Consider the following 20,632-nt stretch of genomic DNA (forward strand, 5'->3'; position numbering starts at 1 on the left):
GCTGTGGTGGCGTGGGAACGGAACGTGCAGCCGGTGTGGGACAAGGTCCAAATGGATGTTAAGACTTGGTCACGCATGCCCCTCAATATATATGGTAGATCCGCCATTTTTAAGATGGTTGCCCTTCCACGACTTCTCTACCAACTACAGAATCACCCGCACAGGATTGACCCGCAGTGGTTCCGTCGTGTTAATTCAGTACTTGGCCGATTTTTGTGGGCCGGGGGTGCCCCCAGGGTGGCACTGCGGACATGCTTTCTCTCCACATACCGTGGCGGCCTGGCTACCACTGACCTTCTGTCCTATTACCAGGCCTCCCACCTCCTGGTGCTCAATGAGTGGTGGTATGGAGATCATAGTGACCCGGCTTATGCATTAGAGCACTCTCTGATGGGGGATGCCACACTCCATACTTTACTATACTCGGCCGGGCGGAGGAAGAGGCTGCCGCGGGTCACCCAGGTGGTCTTCGCGATTTGGAGACAAGCTTTGCGCCGCATGGGTTGGTGGGGCAGGCTGACCGCTGAGACTCTGCTGTGGAATAATGGACTGCTTCCGGCACTGGCTTCCCTGTCCGGCTTTGGAGGCTGGGACGCAATCGGAATTTCTTCACTCGGTCATGTCCTCACCGGGACTACACTCAAATCCTTCCAGGACCTTAGCTCCGAATTTCATATGCCCAAGACCCAATTTTTCAGGTACCTCCAGTTCCGCCATGCCCTCGGCCCAAGCCTGGTGGGTATAGATCAACTTCCCGACTTTAGCCCAATTGAAGCCAAGCTCTTTATGGGGGACCTGGGCGATAGGAAGGTTTCTCAAATATACCGCTCCCTGGTTACACATTGCTCCTCTTCCCTCCTGACACTGAAGGCCTCCTGGGAGACTGATGTTGGCCCCTTGGATGAAGATGACTGGCGTGAGGCCCTTGAATCCCCCCGTGGGGCTGCCATAGCTGTCCGCCTCAGATTTATTCAGTTTAAATACCTTCACAGGGCATACTACACTAGGGAAAGATTGTGGAGAGCGGGCCTTATTGCCGCCCCGGAGTGCCTGAGGTGTGGTACTGAAAGGGGGACACTCTTACACACACTGTGGTCTTGTGGGGGCCTGACCCGGTTTTGGAATGGGGTTTGGAACTGCCTATCGGAGGTGCTGGGATGGGACCTCCCTCGTACGCCTCGGCTGGGCCTCCTCCATGTCCTGGAGAACGTGGGGGGCAACATTTACAAACGACATCTTTTGTTACTGGGGCTGGTGGTGGCTAAACGGGACCTGGCAAAGGCTTGGAAGAGTGACCGTGCCCCCCCACTCAGCGCCTGGAAGGCGGGATTAGACTTTCTCATGGGGCTGGAATTACCTGTGTTTGAGGCCAGGGGGTGCCCCCGGAAGCACTATAAAATCTGGAAGCGGTGGGCGGACTACAGAGGGCTGACCCTGGACCCTCCGATTGACATAGATGATGTGCTACCTCCGGATGTGGACCCTGGAACTTAGGTTGATGACTGACACCTGCATTGCCTTATATCTGTCGTTGTTATCTTGTGAACACGTGCACTGGGTTAGGGTGGGATAAGGGGTGGGTAGTTGGGGAAGGGAGTTGGGTATGTTTAGGGGGGTTGGTGGGGCAGGGGGTGGGGTGGGGAATGCTTTAAAACTTCGGGTTCCTGGTCATGCTACTACCTGCATATTACTGACAGTATCCTCCTGATTGTGGAGAACTGTATGGATGCTTGCCTGAACTCTCAATAAATACGGTTATGAAAAAAAAAATACGACTGTAGGCAAAACTGGTCCCTCTGTGATATTGAACAGTTCATTTGCAATTCACCAATGGACCTTTATACAGGTTATCTTTTATCGCTCACATGCCTCGATCTTATCCTTCCGAGTCTGGCTTTCATCTTTAGCTCTCGTTCTTTCATTACGTTTTGTACTTGGAACATATCAGCCAATATCTTATTCTCATATCTCAGTGCTAGCCCTCACCAACAAATGTAAATCTTATCTTCCTAGCTCTACCGTCCCACACCTCTGTCAGTCTTATTACCATCTTTACAGTTTTTCTCTCTCCCCATCCTGCTCTCCTCTCTCTCTGGGTTCTCCCCTTAGCTACACTTTTGTCCTCCAGTTTCACCCATTTCTTTGAGTTTTCTTTTCACACTCAAAGTTATGACTCTTGTTCTCATGCCTCTGCCATTTTACCTCACATCTCCCCTACTTATTCTGACAATTCTACAATCTCTCCAATTTCTCCTGCGTTTCTATGTACCTTAATCTCTCATTAGTTCACTCGATTTCTTCCAATTTAGCGATTACCTCCACTTCTCATTTGCTAAACTATATAACTCCCAATCTTGCTCTCACTTCTATTATTACCAGTTTCACTGCCACCTTACTACTCATTCTCCCATCCTTCCTTGTATTTACCTACAACCGCGCACATTACATTCTTTAAGATCTATACCACCCACTCTCCCTCTCTTTCTCTCTCTTTAGTACATCTCTAACTTCGAACTGTAGTCCTCACATTCTCTATCATGTCACTTTCACTACCACCTCTGCCTCTGTCATCTCATGTTTCTGCATCCCATTTCCAAACGACCTCTCTTTACCCCTCTCGCTCTCATTTTCAAACTCCTTCACTGCTACCTCTTCCCATGCATCTTCTTTTTTCTCGTTTTCCTTACTTATATCATTAAAATTTTCCTTACAGCTGACTCAACATCCTGCTGCTTCCCTTACTTTTCCTCCTTTTTTTGATTTCATATTTTACAGTTGTGTCATCTCTATTTCACCGTTTCATAACTGAACTCATCCTTTGACATCCATACCCATCTCGTCACAACTACATATCCACTTTGCAATAGATAGCTCTCTCGTTTTTGGTTCGCTTCTTGCATTCTCTCACAACTGGGCTGCTGATCATTCTGTTTGGCATTGTTCGGCCACATCCAATCTTATTCTTTCCTCTAATTCTCAAATTTCTATTCATTTTCGTATTCTCTCCCTTTGCCCCCACGTAATCGTTCTCTCTCCTATGCGGTCCCTTTTGTTTTTCTCTCCCTTTTTAAGTCTTCTTTATTGAATGTTTCTCTGTCAGCATGCCGAGTCATCAATCCAGTGTGCCAACTGTCCTGTCAGTTCTGTCTCATCACTGGGTTACTTATGACCCTCTGCCTAAGTGCAGATGAGTCTTTTCAACACCTGCAATAGAATGTAATAACTAAAGCAGTAATAGAGCAAGATTCTTGCTCAAAGCCCAGGTACAGCACAGACACGTTTCTCACACTCGCAAGAAGTTCTCCATAGGTAATAGCAGTGCAAGCTGTCACTCACACACCTCCAGCAAGTCCTAAGCAGGTAGCAGCTTTGGAAGAAGATTTCCTCATGCAGGATAGGCGCAGGCAGCACCAGTGTAGGATTCCTTTATGCAGAAGAGGAATAACACACAATAGTTTGTAGATTTATATAGCGCTGCTTATCGCCCGTGAGGGGATCCAGGCGCTGTCCATGGGCACGGGGAGATAAGGTGATTTGCCCAGAATCACAGGTTGTTGAGCCGACGGCCGAGACACGAAGCCGGATCCCCAGCTCCCGAGTCGGCAGCTCTGTGTAGTGTAGCGGTCTAGCGAACGCACGTTGCATAACGACGCGACGTGCGGCAGCGGCCATCTTGTGAAGCGCGCGCAACCCCGCGCGGCATTAGCGCGAGTGCCGGAGCACGGACTACACCCGGCTCGGCGCTCTCTGACGATAGAACGTTAATAAACAACTTAACCTTTACTACTGCGTCCTGTCATCATTTAGGGGCACACAGCAACATTACAATGGCAACGAGGTCGAAATTCGAATAAAAAGAAGAACCCACCCCCAAAACTGGAAAAAAAAATAGGGACAGGAATTGATCTGGACCAGGGAAACCAGCGGCCGGGTACTAGTAACACCGCAGTCAACCGAAAACAACACTGCGCACAGGAGGCAGACACCAGAGAGCGCGGCAGAGCCCACAGCCTCAGGAAGGTAGGCAAACCCAGCACTGGGGAGCAGAAAAGTAGAGCGAAGGGAGCACAGTGGCCGGGACACCCCGCAACACCACACAATTGAGAGCAGGAGCACTGGCTACCTCCAGGAACAGCGAAGGGGCAGAACAAGAGACCCCTCACTCACAGGCAGAACACCGAGAGGAGAACAGTGCGCCAGGTAGCCCCAGTAGCCACGGAGACGCCCCAGCCACAGAAAAGCGCGAAAGGATGAGCGCGCAAGCAGCGTCAGCGACGGCCCCCGTGCAATTCTTACCCAAACCTGGGGAGCCCCTCATGAGGTGGGAAGACAGGAGAGATTACATAGACAACTTCATAGAGGTGTAGGAGGACGAGGACACAGAGAAGTTCTCCAGTAAACGGAAGAGACGGATATTATTACATAATCTAGGCCCGGAGGGGATAAGGATTTTCAAGAACTTGGTACCCAAACCACGAGCAAGTACGGATGACGACGTATATGCTCATGCTATCGAGGAGTTGAACGAACATTATAAGCCCACTGTTTGTGTGTCGATAGACAGATACAACTTCCAGCAGAGGAAGCAACATCCAGGAGAGTCGCTGGAGGAATACGTGGCGGCATTGAGGAAGTTGGCATCCACATGTAAATACGACACGTTCCAAGATGAATTCACCAAGGATCAAATCGTGATGCACACCACGAGCGCTGCGGTGCAAGACAAGCTGTGGGCCAGTGGTGACGCCACACTGCAGGAAGTAATGATAATAGTCAGGAGAGCAGAATTGGCGCGAAGGTGCGCGGAAGCGGCAAAAAGGGAGGCCGCGGTGAGTCCGATGGTGAACAAGATTGATGACGAGGAGCACCACAAGGAAAACAGAAGCAAGGGACTTTCATCAAAGGGACCGAACAGGTGGCAAGGTAACCCGGGACCACCAGGAAAACAGACGGGAAGCAACAAGAAATCGTACTACAGATGCGGGAGTTGGGCGCACGAAGCTCATGACAGAAAGTGTCCGGCGTTTCGCGCCAAATGTCTGTATTGCGGAGTCACAGGGCACTATGAAAAAGTGTGCCGCAGGAAGGCCTCCAGGAACATGATCAAATACATTGACCAAGGACAAGAGGACAGAGAAGGGGAGGATCTTGAAGATGAAGACACGGTCCTATGCATCTATGACCAAGTGTTGAGTGTGGATGATAAAAGATCGACCAAACCGGTACTAGACATGACCATTGGTGGGGTACCGATAAGTATAGTAGCAGACACGGGATCACCCTACACCATCGTCCAGCGCGCAGTGTGGAACGAAACCTTCAAGCCGCACCTAGGCCCAGACCTGGAGAAACTGGACATAAGACCGGTTACGTACAATGGTGACCGCATTCCCATGGTGGGATTCAGACCACTAAAATTCGAATTTAGAGGACGCAGCGCCAACTGCAAACTGTACATATCAGAGAAGGGTCCCTCGGTGCTGGGATGGCTAGACCAAGGCGACTTGGGCATCAAACTGGACCCGGGTGGCAAAGAACAAATCCTACTCACCGAACCGGAAGCGTGGCCAGATTTGGATAAGTGGAAGAAGGAATATCCCAAAGTTTTCGGAGGCACCGTGGGCAAGCTAGAAAAGTTTGCGCACAAAATTATCCTCAAGGCAGATGCCACACCGGTGGCTCACACAGTGAGGAACGTACCGCTAGCAGTAAGAGAGGCGGTGCAAGTGGAGCTACAAGAACTAGAAAGGAAAGGAATAATCGAACCGATTACCTGTGCTGAGTGGTTGGCGCCACTAGTAGTGGTTATGAAACGAAGTCGAAAGGTCAGGCTCTGCGTAGACCTAAGAGAACTGAATAAAAACATTGTGGTCGAGAAGTTTCCTTTGCCAAGGATCGAAGAGATGCTGGCCAAAACGAGAGGCATCAAATGGTACTCAACTATTGACTTGACATCTGCATACCATCAGATCGCTTTGCACCCGGAGAGCAGAAGGTTAACATCATTCATAACCCCCTTCGGGTGCTACCAGTTCCGCCGTATGCCGTTTGGGCTGGCTTCAGCAGCAGCGGTATTTCAGAAGCTGATGCACCAATTGTTCAAGAATATGGATGGTATCCAATATTTCCAGGACGATATCCTGGTGATGGGTCGAGAAAAAATTGACCACGACGCCAAACTCACCAAGGTGCTGAGAACACTAGAAGGAAAGGGCCTAACGGCCGAATGGGAGAAATGCCGGCTGGGCATGGAATCAGTAACGTATTTGGGACACGAGATCGGTGTGCAAGGCATCACACCCAAAGCCGAGAACATGAAGGCGATCTGTGATGCACCCCCACCTGCCAATAAGGAAGACATCAGGTCCTTCTTAGGAATGGCGGAATACTACAGTAAATTCGTGCAGCATTTCGCAACCAAAACGCACCACATGAGGATGCTAACAAGGGAAAGCGTGGTGTTCAGTTGGACGGAGGAAACACAAAGGGAATTTGAGAGCATCAAGAAGGACGTAGTGGGAGCCATACCCCTAAAAGGATGTGATCCACAGGGAAGAACAGTACTCACCACAGACGCCAGTGATAAAGGCTTGGGGGCAGTGTTGATGCAGGATCGAGGACAGGGAGTGATGGAAACACTCAGCTTCGCCTCGCGCACTTTGAGTGACACGGAAAGAAAATACAGCGTCATCGAAAAGGAGATGCTGGCCGTGGTGTGGGCAATGACAAGATTCAGACAATTTCTGTGGGGCACCCGCTTCCAATTGAAAACAGATCACAAGCTTTTGGTGAAGGTACTAACTTCCAGCGGCCATGCCAGCGCCACCCCCAGAATCTCAAAAATGACATTAAAGTTACTAGAATTTAGGTACGACGTGGAATATATTCCAGGCAGTCGGAACAGAGTGGCGGACTATTTGAGTAGAGCGGCGGCAATGGAACCAGGGGAAGAGGACCAAGCAGGTGGAGAAGAAATGGTGGCCCTGATGGATGACCAAGAGAAGGTCATCAGCAACCAGGAGTGGAATGAAGCATATAACGAAGACCCGACCATGCAAGAGGTGAAGAGGTGCATAATGCAGGCCTGGCCGGAAAAGAAGCACACAAGCAGAAACCTCAGGATGTACTACGAAGTCCGGGAAGAATTGTCGGTGGACGATCAAGGAGTGTTCGTGTTCAGAGGAGACAAGGTCATTCCCCCTGAAGGCATAGTGGTAAAACTATTGGCGTTGCTCCACGAAGGCCATCTGGGAATAGTAAAAATAAAACTGAGAACCAAGCAAGGATATTGGTAGCCAGGTATGGACTTAAGAATGGAACGATATGTCAGAGAATGCCCACAGTGCCAGGGGGTAGACAAAACCCTCAAGCCACTGCGCCCTGCACTGGGTAGATTTGACCCCCCACAGAACCCGTGGGAGGAGCTGTCCATTGACGTCTTGGGCCCGATCTTGGATGGACAGGGCATACAAAAATACATGTGTGTCCTCATTGACAGGTACTCAAAGTGGCCCGAGATGAAGGTGGGAGAAGTAATGGACGCCGAAACAATCCTAAAATTCCTGAACGACACTTTCGTGAGAGAGGGCATTCCCAAGTCGATCCTAAGCGACAACGGTCCTCAGTTCACCTCAGACACATGGAATAACTTTATGGAAAGAACCGGTATTCTATCCAAGCATACGTCGATCTATCACCCGGCAGGCAATGGCCTAGTGGAACGATTTAATCGTCTGGTGATGGGATCGGTGCAGGCAGCGATAGCGAGCAATAAGGATTGGGAGAAGGAAATATGGAAAATGATATGGGCCTACAGGATCACCCCCACAGGAACAGGATATAGTCCATTCCAAATCTTGAGAGATCGTGACCCTTTCACAAAAGACAATCGAGTATGGAAGGAGAAAACCATAGTGAGCAAGTGGTCTCCGGCAGTGGTTAAGGCAAACCTGGAGAAGGCTCAAGCCACATATGCTAAACATTACGACAAGCGTCGAAATGTAAGAGACACAGGCCTAGAGGAAGGCGAATGGGTGCGAGTTAAGCTGGCGACAATGCAAAGGAAGGGAGACAGCAAATATAGTAAACCCTTACAGGTGAAGGAGGTGTACGACAGAGCAGCCTTGTTGAGTGATGGGAATGTGTGGTCGCAGGACCGCATGGCGAGATGCAACAAGGTGTTACAGTAGGGCCAAGGAGAAAGAGACTCTGAAGTTGCGGTGGAGCCTAGAGTAGAAGAAGAAATGGTCAATTGAGAAGCAGACATGGTGGGAGAAGAACTTGGCGAGGAGCAAAGCAACAGAGGTAGTCCCAGAATGGAAAGCGAGATGAACACAAGGAGACCAAGAGAGAACTTGGCTGCATTGAGCAGTGGGGGAGCCGGTGCAGGTACTCCCGCGAGAGAAGCCATGGCCACCCCAGTAAGACTGACCCGCAGGGGCAGAGCTGTAGTCAAGCCTGAACAAAACTAGCGGACGACGTAGGGTGTACTTGGGTGCACTCTGAGGGTTTTTGTTAGTTGATATTTTTTGGGGTGTACTTCTACCAGCTACTAGGGCACCGTTCAACCCCAAATTATCCTGATAAGTACTCAAAGAAGAGCTGGGAGTGCTAAGTTTTCTCAAGAAAGTACAGTTATTTAATCACAATTGATACAACAAAATCAATAATTGAGCAACACTTCATCAAGAAAAAGAAATTATATAATTCTTGTATTCCAAGTGAATTTCTTTGTATTTGCCACAGCAGCCAGGTTCCAGGACTTTGAGATGAGTGGTGGACCGTAAGTTACAGTTTTCATTGTTTGGAAAAAAGGGAGATATGTAGTGTAGCGGTCTAGCGAACGCACGTTGCGTAACGACGCAACGTGTGGCAGCGGCCATCTTGTGAAGCACGCGCAACCCCGCGCGGCATTAGCACGAGTGCCGGAGCACGGACTACACCCGGCTCGGCGCTCTTTGACGATAGAACGTTAATAAACAACGTAACCTTCACTACTGCGTCCTGTCATCATTTGGGGGCACACAGCAACATTACACTCTGGCCACTGCATCACATTCTCTCCTGCACTGCAAGCGTCCCCAGTGCGAAACAGGCATAGCAGAGGCAGCTGCCCCGCAAGCTTCCTTCACACAAAGAACAGGCACACCACAAAAAACAGAATTGTCAAATGTCCTCGCACAGAAAAGGTGCAGGAAGGGCATCAGCATGAATTCACTCTCAAATCAAAGCTTCCTAGCAAAACAGGTCCACCCTGGGCAGCAGCTGTGCAAGCTTCTCTCATACTAAGCATGAAAACTATGAGCAGCAGCGTAGAACTCTTCCTCATGACACAGATGTCGCACCGAAAACAGGAGTACTGCAGTGCAGACATCCCTCACAAGAGCGATAGATACAGCATGGGAAAGAAGAAGCAATGACAGCCACCTTCAAAAAAGACTTTTTGGTTTAAGCTGCAGCTGTCCAAGCACCTTTCACCCAAACAGGTAGGATACCACAGCAGCAGAGCAAGTCTATGTGACAAAACAGGTGATGCAGCGTGAAGGGATAGGTGTGCGCAGCTGCCAAGCAGCACATGTGACACTTTAGTCAACCCTGCTATTATTAAAATGTACTGTGCAAACAGGGCTTTCTAAAAAATGTGTTTGGAATGTGTGAGAAGGTGGCCTGATATGCAGTGGTCACTATTCTAGTGAACACTATGTATCAGTCCAGCAACCCTTATTGATGATTGGTTGTAAGTCAACCTTATAGACCAGCTACCCTAGTAGCGTGGATACGAGCAGTCTAAGGCTAAAGACTCGAGAGGGCGTGTTAAGCCAGCTGTTATACCACATATACCCCTTGAACACCAAGTGAAAGGACACCACACAAGTGTTATGAAAATAAACAGTTATTTATTAAAGATCACAACAGCCCTGTACTCTTTATGAGGACAGGGTACTAAGCACAAACCAAAACTCTTACAAAAATACTTAAGTTAGCACAGTATACACAAATGCCCGAGGGGCACGGAAAACCATATACTCTGAAAGTGGAATGCGAAATTACTAGCAGGTAAGTACAGTACTAATAGGCTTTGGAATCGCTAGGACTTGACTATAGAATCGTTAGATTACTTCTAGGAGACCCAGGGGACTCGGGTGCAGTGTGTGCACTCTCACGCGAGATGCGGGACAAAGTCTATGGTAGCTAGAAATTGCAAAGTTAGTGTTCTCGGGCGAACCCGACCTGGTAGGGAGAAAACGAAAGTAGATTCTGACCCTTGGATAGTGAGGCTATGCTGGGGCACCGAAATGCCGAAGTTACCTAGCCCAGGGGCTGCAGCTGCATAGGTCTCAAAAGACGTCGGGAATCCTCGTTGACGGACCAGGAGCCTGGAAGAAAGAAGTTGCTGGCAGGCGACCAGTGAAGAAAGTTCGGTGGATCCAAGCCTGGATCGATGGAAGATGACACCTGAAAGCAGAGGGGACCAAGTTTGAGACTACTAGCCAGTAGTCAGTGGGCACCAGGGGGGCACCGGATGGTAGCCACCTCGACAAGGCGTGTGGGTGACGCTGGGCTCGGAGATCTCACGGACCAGGAGGCGTTGTCGGCGACCAGGAAGGAGGATCGAGCTGTCCCACGAAGATAGAAGCTGTCGGCGTCGCTGGACCCAGGATTGGGCAACAAAGCCTTGGCAAATTCAAGCCCACGCGGTGGACCTAAAATGGCGTCTGGAGTGGACCAGGAGGGTCCGGGGTGCCTCTCTTCAAGAAGGAAGCAAGGGCCAGTCTGGAGCAACCAGACCAGCAGCAGTGATGTCGTCGGGCGTCGTTCAGAAGGCCACAAGCCAGCCGGCTAGTAGCCAAACAACGCGGTGCACAGCAAGCAGCAGAAGGGCCCCACGCATTTCCTGGAGATGCAGGGAGGCTGATCTTGGGTGCTGGAGCTGCGCAGGGTTGGGGCTTCTCGGACCCCAAAGCACTCACCCGTGGAGGACACAGTGGGCTTGCAGTAAAGATGTCGTGCAGTCTTGGCGATCGTCGGTCCCTCGAGGTCTCGTCGCACTCACGGTTCTCAGCTTGGCTGTAGAGGTGAGTAGAGGTCAGAGGTGCCAGGGAAGCCGGGTCTCCTCGAGCTGGGTCGTCGGATTCGTGATGAAGGACTTGCAGCAGACCGCAGTGTTCTTTAGGATGGTGCCTGCGGATGCAGGGTGACTACTCCTTAGCCACAAGGGAGAATCTTGATGAAGAAATCTTGAAGTCCTTTCGAAGAAAGTCGTGTCTTGATTCCAAAGATGATCTGATTTGAACAGGGGGCCCGCTCCCATCTTTATACTAAAAAAGGGGGCTGACCCGGTGACTAGGTCCTGCCTATGGGTGGGACTAGGAGGGGGGTGGTTACACCCCTCTGCCATGCCGGACTTCCCCAGGCCAGGGGCTGGTGTGCCCCTGGAACTGGTTCAGACCGGCCTATGCGTAGTGAGCACCGGGGTGCCACTCAGCAGTCACCTTCCTGAAAAAGCCCTGCCTACCCAGGATACACAAAACCATGTCTGGGACGGTGCTAGCACCGCCCCTGACAGGAAACCCTTTGTCCAGGCTCCCCTCACTGGGAGGACTCCCAGCTGTAGGGGGTCAGACTCGTGTCTGTGGTGGCAGCATCCATTTAGTATTCCAATTCGTATGACACCTTACTCGACATGTTTTGATAAAGCAATACCAAAGATAGCATTTAACCGCGAGGATTATAATGCACTTAAGAGTATATGGTATGCAATATCATGGAACAGCTATTAGGACTTGATTCCGCAAGCTGCAGACAGGCTCAGCTCATGCCAGAGCACCATCTCACACGATTCCAAGCACTCTGCCTTCAGGATTGTCAAGGCCTGCCATAGGAGTGACTGATAGGAATCTGTGTGTCCATTTTAGTGTTAGGTATAGGTATACTACACCTACAGCAAAGGGTGATTACACGACTTTGCCCCAGCTGTCATGCAGCCAGTTGTGTCAAATTTAGGAGGCCAGCCAGGGGTGGCATAATACATGCTGCAGCCCCTGGCAGCCCTGGGTACACCCATGCCCTGAGTTACAGGGTCTGATAGGGTGGTCCAGTACCAATTGGAAATGTACCTAGGGTACATGGAATGCATTTTAAAGAGAGAGCAGTAGGCCTGGGGTCCTGATTGGCAGGGTCCCAGGTCGACTATGTCCAAAACCAGCTAAAACACAGGGCAAAAAGTTGGGGGCAACCATAGTCAGGATGTACCTTCCTACACAACCCCCCCCCAAACGAAAGGAGATAAGGCTATCCTTGTCCAGGTAAGCCTCTATTACCTAAGTGGCCATATAAGGAAGTACCAGCTCTGGCTTGGTTTCCCCCTGTGTCATGGTCCACTAGGCAACCCCTCACCCTAAGGGTATCTGAGGGTCTCCACCATAGGGAATCTCTGTCTCTGGTGTGTCTTGGGAAAGTAAAAGGCTGATGCTGGGATGGAGTACTGAAGTGAGGCTCCTCTACCTTTGGGCTCAACTTCCTCCAATCACCATCCATCATATGTGCCTTTCTTTCTTTAGCTGAGATGCACTGAGCTCTCAGGGTCAGCCTCTGGCTACCTAAAGCTGGAGGCTGAGTCCCTCTGTTTGGCTTACTGGAGGGACAGGTCAGGTCTGGGGTTTTTAGGCCCCATGTTTGGCTGTGCCCAACAGTGTCCAGCTGTGGGAGTTCCCTAACTACTTTTAAGGGGGATCCCTCAGGAGTCTGTTCTATTTTCACTTGGCCAGGTTTACCAGCTTCAGTGATCCTAATCTGCTGATTAAGGGGTTCCTTTGGACAGGGTGCCCTTTGGGGTCCACCACTGGCCTCCCTGACCTCTTCAGCCCTGGGCTGACTGAGGCAGGGTAGAGAGGTGCAGGTTACCTGCTCCAGACTGGGTCCCACCTGGGAAGGGTCCACTGCCATCAGGGGCTCTGCCAGGCTAGGCCTGACTACCTCTGGGGCAGTTCCTTCAACAGGGGTAGAGTCAGTTCCCTGAGGAGGCTGGCTCTCACCTAGTGTCTGGGAGGGGGAAGACTCTTCTTCTTCCTCAATGCTCTCTGTTTGAGTGGAGTGATCCATTGTTTCAGGCTTCACAACCTCACTATCTGTTTGAGTAGAGGCTGAGACCATTTCAACCTTGCCAACCTTTTCAGGAGGGCACTCAGTCTGTGTTTGGGCTGTGACTGTCACAGCCCTCCTATCCTGTTCTGGAAAGTCTGTCTGAGCCTGGGCAGTGGCTACCACTGCCCTTCCAACCTTTTCAGGGAGGAATAGTGCTTGGACTGGGGCTGTAGCTATTACTGCCCCACTAACCTGTCTGGATAGGCCTATCATTCTGGAGTGAGTTTCTTGCTCCACCTCAGCCCATGCTGAGAGTTCCAGGTCATTCCCCAGTAAGCAATCTACAGGTAGGTTATCTGTCACTGCCACTCTCATGGGCCCTGTGACATTACCCCAGCTGAGCTTGACTACTGCCATGGGATGCCTTCTCTTCACTCCATGAATGTCTGTCACCTGATAAGTAAAACCAGGGGTCAGTTGAGCAGAGGGGACCAGATGGTCACTCACCATGGTGAGGCTGGCCCCTGTGTCTCTGAATGCCTCAACTTTCTGACCATTCAGTAAAACTTCTTGTCTATACTTTCCCAAAATGTGGGGTCCAGTAGTGAAGTTGGCAAACCCCATGCCAGTCTCACAGACAAGAGTGTGGTCAGGGAACCTGGCTAGGCCATAGTCCTCCTGATTGCCCAAAGTAATGCCCACCACATTCTTGGGGGCACTCCCACCACCTGGGGGATTACCACTAGTGGTAACAGGAGGTTTAGGAGTATTACCTGGGGGTATATTTCCCTTATTGCCATTTTTAGGGCAACTGGCATCACTTTTGTAATGGCCCACCTGTTTACAGGTATGACAATAAGGTTTCTTTTGCTCTGAAGGAGTGTTCTGGGACCCACCACCCTTGTTGGAGTTTTGGGGCCCTTGGGAAGTCTTCTCTGTGGATTTATCCCCACCCTTCTCTTGAGGCTTGGTTGATTCCTTTTTCTGGTCACCACCCTGGTTTTTAGGCCTAACCCTGGTTCTGACCCATTTGTCTGCCCTCTTACCCAATTCTTGTGGAGAGGTCAGATCAGAGTCTACCAGGTGCTGGTGTAATAACTGGTTCTGACAATTATTTAAGATTTGCTCCCTCATAATTAGATTGTACAATCCTTTAAAATCAGTAACCTTACTACCCAGTAGCCAGCCTTCAAAAGCCTTAGTGGCACAATCAACAAAGTCAGTCCAATCTTGAGACTGAGTTTTCTGGGTGTCTCTGAACAGCATCCTGTATTGTTCAGTGGTTAAACCAAACCCATCAACCAGTGTATTCTTCAAGATTTGGTAATTGTTAGCATCCTCAACTCTAGTAGTGAGGAGCTTATCTCTACCTTTACCATCAAAGGAGAGCCACAAGATAGCTGCCCACTGACTTTGGGGAACACCCTGCACAGTGCAGGCTCTCTCCAAAGCAGTAATCCATTTGTGGATGTCATCCCCTTCCCTAAAGGGGGGCACTATCTTATTCAGGTGCTTTGTATCAAAACTCCTTTCCCTATTGCTAGGTTTATTGCTGCCATCAGTGGGCTGTGGCCCACATAATTCTTGCTCTCTAGCAAGGGCAAGTCTCTCTTTGGCCAGGGCAAGTTCTTCCCTATCAATCCTCAGTTTGATTGCCCTTTCTTCTGCTTCATACACTCTCCTCTTAGGGGAAGACATCCCTCTGTGAGCAGAGTTGAGAGAGCCATTGGTTCGAAAGGATCTGTTAGAGCCTCTTGATAGAGACCTAACTCGTCCATTCCCAATGTTAAGCTGACCTGAGAGTGGGCCCAGGGGTCCCCCAGTACCAAGCTCATGTCTGCTTAAGTTGGACCTGGTTAGTCTAATGACTTCTACCTGTCCCTTGTCTGCCTCCTCCCCTGACAACTGGTCATCATCCTCATCCTCAGCATCATCTGCTTCCTGGAGGGGATGGTCCTGGCTATCAAAGGGTCCCTGTAAGGAGGGCATACTTCCTTCTGGATTAGAAGGGTCTGGGTTACCAGCCCTACTGGCATCATAAGCCTCTAGGAGACCAATCAGAAAGGAAGTGGTGGGGTTAGACCCCTGTTTTAGTTTCCTGAGAGTACACACTTGTCTCATCTCATGGAAGCTAAGAGCAGTATATTTAGAAGGGACCTGTGGAGGGTCCACTGACACAAGGGGAGACTCAGAGTTTCCTCCTTTGTCCGACATACTGTTTCTAGTGTGGTGTAAGTGATGCACCTACCTACACTATGTGTTTACCTACTGATCCCTTGCTAAGAGTTGCAGCCAAGGTGTGCTAGGCCTTGAGGAGCTGCAACAGCTGGTTCAGTAGAACTCAGAGTATTCTAAGCTTAGTTATATGTACTAACAGTACTTATGTGATCTTTCAACAAGATATTCTTAGGATACCGGTGGTAAAACATCAGCAAGCTCAAATCCCAACCGCTGCTCACCAATGTGAGAAGGTGGCCTGATATGCAGTGGTCACTATTCTAGTGAACACTATGTATCAGTCCAGCAACCCTTATTGATGATTGGTTGTAAGTCAACCTTATAGACCAGCTATCCTAGTAGCGTGGATACGAGCAGTCTAAGGCTAAAGACTCGAGAGGGCGTGTTAAGCCAGCTGTTATACCACATATACCCCTTGAACACCAAGTGAAAGGACACCACACAAGTGTTATGAAAATAAACAGTTATTTATTAAAGATCACAACATCACTGTACTCTTTATGAGGACAGGGTACTAAGCACAAACCAAAACTCTTACAAAAATACTTAAGTTAGCACAGTATACACAAATGCCCGAGGGGCACGGAAAACCATATACTCTGAAAGTGGAATGCGAAATTACTAGCAGGTAAGTACAGTACTAATAGGCTTTGGAATCGCTAGGACTTGACTATAGAATCGTTAGATTACTTCTAGGAGACCCAGGGGACTCGGGTGCAGTGTGTGCACTCTCACGCGAGATGCGGGACAAAGTCTATGGTAGCTAGAAATTGCAAAGTTAGTGTTCTCGGGCGAACCCGACCTGGTAGGGAGAAAACGAAAGTAGATTCTGACCCTTGGATAGTGAGGCTATGCTGGGGCACCGAAATGCCGAAGTTACCTAGCCCAGGGGCTGCAGCTGCATAGGTCTCAAAAGACGTCGGGAATCCTCGTTGACGGACCAGGAGCCTGGAAGAAAGAAGTTGCTGGCAGGCGACCAGTGAAGAAAGTTCGGTGGATCCAAGCCTGGATCGATGGAAGATGACACCTGAAAGCAGAGGGGACCAAGTTCGAGACTACTAGCTAGTAGTCAGTGGGCACTAGGGGGGCACCGGATGGTAGCCACCTCGACAAGGCGTGTGGGTGACGCTGGGCTCGGAGATCTCACGGACCAGGAGGCGTTGTCGGCGACCAGGAAGGAGGATCGAGCTGTCCCACGAAGATAGAAGCTGTCGGCGTCGCTGGACCCAGGATTGGGCAACAAAGCCTTGGCAAATTCAAGCCCACGCGGTGGACCTAAAATGGCGTCTGGAGTGGACCAGGAGGGTCCGGGGTGCCTCTCTTCAAGAAGGAAGCAAGGGCCAGTCTGGAGCAACCAGACCAGCAGCAGTGATGTCGTCGGGCGTCGTTCAGAAGGCCACAAGCCAGCCGGCTAGTAGCCAAACAACGCGGTGCACAGCAAGCAGCAGAAGGGCCCCACGCAGATCGTGGAGATGCAGGGAGGCTGATCTTGGGTGCTGGAGCTGCGCAGGGTTGGGGCTTCTCGGACCCCAAAGCACTCACCCGTGGAGGACACGGTGGGCTTGCAGTAAAGATGTCGTGCAGTCTTGGCGATCGTCGGTCCCTCGAGGTCTTGTCGCACTCACGGTTCTCAGCTTGGCTGTAGAGGTGAGTAGAGGTCAGAGGTGCCAGGGAAGCCGGGTCTCGTCGAGCTGGGTCGTCGGATTCGTGATGAAGGACTTGCAGCAGACCGCAGTGTTCTTTAGGATGGTGCCTGCGGATGCAGGGTGACTACTCCTTAGCCACAAGGGAGAATCTTGATGAAGAAATCTTGAAGCCCTTTTGAAGAAAGTTGTGTCTTGATTCCAAAGATGATCTGATTTGAACAGGGGGCCCGCTCCCATCTTTATACTAAAAAAGGGGGCTGACCCGGTGACTAGGTCCTGCCTATGGGTGGGACTAGGAGGGGGGTGGTTACACCCCTCTGCCATGCCGGACTTCCCCAGGCCAGGGGCTGGTGTGCCCCTGGAACTGGTTCAGACCGGCCTATGCGTAGTGAGCACCGGGGTGCCACTCAGCAGTCACCTTCCTGAAAAAGCCCTGCCTACCCAGGATACACAAAACCATGTCTGGGACGGTGCTAGCACCGCCCCTGACAGGAAACCCTTTGTCCAGGCTCCCCTCACTGGGAGGACTCCCAGCTGTAGGGGGTCAGACTCGTGTCTGTGGTGGCAGCATCCATTTTGTGGAGCTGAGGCTTTGCTTAACTTTAACCGGGGTTCACAGTTACATACATGTCGTGTCCCTCTAGAAGGGTGGAATGCTAACCCCGTCGCCAGAATTGGCAAGGGGTTAGTATTCCAATTCGTATGACACCTTACTCGACATGTTTTGATAAAGCAATACCAAAGATAGCATTTAACCGCGAGGATTATAATGCACTTAAGAGTATATGGTATGCGATATCATGGAACAGCTATTAGGACTTGATTCCGCAAGCTGCAGACAGGCTCAGCTCATGCCAGAGCACCATCTCACACGATTCCAAGCACTCTGCCTTCAGGATTGTCAAGGCCTGCCATAGGAGTGACTGATAGGAATCTGTGTGTCCATTTTAGTGTTAGGTATAGGTATACTACACCTACAGCAAAGGGTGATTACACGACTTTGCCCCAGCTGTCATGCAGCCAGTTGTGTCAAATTTAGGAGGCCAGCCAGGGGTGGCATAATACATGCTGCAGCCCCTGGCAGCCCTGGGTACACCCATGCCCTGAGTTACAGGGTCTGATAGGGTGGTCCAGTACCAATTGGAAATGTACCTAGGGTACATGGAATCCATTTTAAAGAGAGAGCAGTAGGCCTGGGGTCCTGATTGGCAGGGTCCCAGGTCGACTATGTCCAAAACCAGCTAAAACACAGGGCAAAAAGTTGGGGGCAACCATAGTCAGGATGTACCTTCCTACAGAACGCTCAACCGAAAACCTCTGTGACGCCTGGCCAGCATGATCCTGTGCGGGGCCCTGTTTGCCCCCGCCCCTCCCACTTCAGAGAGGCCCTCCCCTTCAAATGAGAGGCACTGTTTGTGTATTGGGTTTTATTTTTATTACTCATTGTCTCCGATAATAGCCCTCTGCTGGCCTTTCTCTCTCGATGCAACTTGATTACGTTGCTTTTTTTGTAATAATTGAAAATATTCACAGCTGGAAACCCATCCTCTTCTCTCTCTGCGTCTTCTGCATCTAGGTGAGGGGAGTCCATTACGCATAGTCGCTATTCTTTTACGAATGAAAGATTTACAGATGTGTCCTACCTGAAGCATAGTACCTTTGTAATTATTTTGTGGTGTGTTTTATTCAGTTTGCTTGAAATGGAGTTGGTCCGTGTTGTGTTGAATGGCGGTGTTTAATGTAGCCCTGGCATGTGTAAGTAGTAGCACTTCTTTGCCTGCTGACATGGTCTGTTGTTAATTGTGGTATTACTGGACTTTTCTAGTGTTTAATTGTTGTGTTGTTTTAATATGTTTTCAGTATGCCTCTACTATAGGCTGATATCATTGTCTTCGGAAGACAATCACACCTTTTTTGTTTGAAGTTTCCAAAGGACGTGGTTCTGGATGAAGATGTAGTGCTTTCTTCAACCTGGAACTTGGTCATGTTGTTTGGCTCGCTGGGATGACTTGGTGTGGAGCATGCGGGAGTGCTGAGCTGCACTTTTGTGGGTGAATGTCTGATGCTTCTGGAAGATGGAGAAAGTGTGAGAGTTGTTTTGTCTGTGTAACCTGTGTAATTGAGTAACGTTAGGTGGATGTCTGGGTGCATTGTGTATGAGTGTAGTTATGGTAAAATGCTTTGTGTTGGAGTCTAGTCAAAGGAGTTTTGATTTAAAGTAATGTATAGGTAAACTTTTCTTTTTTGTTTGGTCTGTGCCTTGAATAGGTAGACTTAAAGATGATGGGGATACCCTTTGTCGAAGGATGCTATTAGGTTCTGTGCTCTGGCTGTCATGTGACTGCGCACCTGTGTCTACATGTCCTGCATGCATAAATGTTGTATGGTGTCATTGTGAATGCACAGACATGTGGTGGTAAGGCTTCATGTTGGAGAAGGTCACAAGATGTCCATGTCATGGACCATTGCACAATGCTAGTCACAACCCAGTTGTAGTCTTGTTTCTTTGCTTGACATGAAGTGGAGGAGCACCATGTTTTGACCCACCACAGAGTTTCTGTGACTGTGTTGCCTTTATTTGTCTGCATTGGTATTAGTTTAACAGATGGCGTTTGAGTGAATATGTTAGCTAGACATGTTGCAGACTGAGTGATTGTGAATGACTGTCTCTGTACCTTATATGCAAGGAAATGGCTCTTCGTTGTTTTGTTGTTTGTAATAAAGGGAGGTGTGTAATACCCTGGGTGTCCCCAGGTGCAGCTGGTAGCCTTAGAAAGTGATGGGTCAAGCAAAGTGCCCCACCACTTCCCAAAAAACAGACAGCTAGGGGGAGAGCTTCAAGGTACGCATGTCCCTTTGGCCGGCACAAGGCTGCCAGCCAAAGCTCACTTTGGAGCGTACAGTCAGCCACTGCTCCAGCCCTCTGCTGCTAATCGGCAACAAAGGACAAGCCCTCGTTTCATTTGAAATGCATTGGGTGGAACACTATGAGCCATCTCTTTTTGAATGTTTTGTATACACGCGCCGCTGTTAAAAGCCTGGTTGTACAGCAGGAGGCATTTGAAAATGTTAAATAAAGCATCAGTGTGGAACTACGCTGTCACTGCAGTGATCAAAAAGAATGGATTCATTTTGGAAAGAAGTACAGAAAGAATCAGTGGTTTACTCTTGGAAACATTTGATTACTTAGAAAGAATGACCTATTGTGAGGAAAAATTCCTGTTTTCAGCAGTGCGACGGATGGGTGCGCTATGTCACGTACCTTTTTTGCATACTTCTGTGCTATTGCATCCTCATGTGTGTAAAAGACTTAGGGCCTGATTTAGATCTTAGCGGACGAGTTACTCTGTCACAATGGTGACGTGTGTCCCATCCGCTTAAATAGAAATCCCATTATATCCTACAGGATTTATATTTCAAAGGACAAGATATCTGTCACCATTGTGAAGGAGTAACCTGTTCACCAAGATCTACATCAGGCCCTAAGTGTGAGACAAGAGGCTAACTCTGACATGTCGTGAGAGGTCAAAGGGTAAGTGATGTCACTTGTGGTGCCCCAGGCATTTTGGAGACTTAACGCCCATGCTTCCTTTCTCCTAGTCTGTCACCTCTCACCCACTCCCTTCCTCCCCGGTCTCAACTGCCCTCGCTCTCTTTCCCTCACA

At 49.7% G+C, this 20,632-nt stretch overlaps 1 protein-coding gene across 1 annotated transcript in view; it reads left to right on the plus strand.

Annotated features, from left to right (window-relative positions):
* ZBTB32 (zinc finger and BTB domain containing 32) overlaps nucleotides 1-20,632 on the plus strand; it is a 182,614-nt gene that overhangs the window by 83,643 nt on the left and 78,339 nt on the right. The window lies entirely within an intron of this gene.

This window comes from Lissotriton vulgaris, chromosome 7 (genome assembly GCF_964263255.1).
Source record: "Lissotriton vulgaris chromosome 7, aLisVul1.2, whole genome shotgun sequence".
In the NCBI taxonomy this organism is placed as follows: Eukaryota; Metazoa; Chordata; class Amphibia; order Caudata; family Salamandridae; genus Lissotriton; species Lissotriton vulgaris.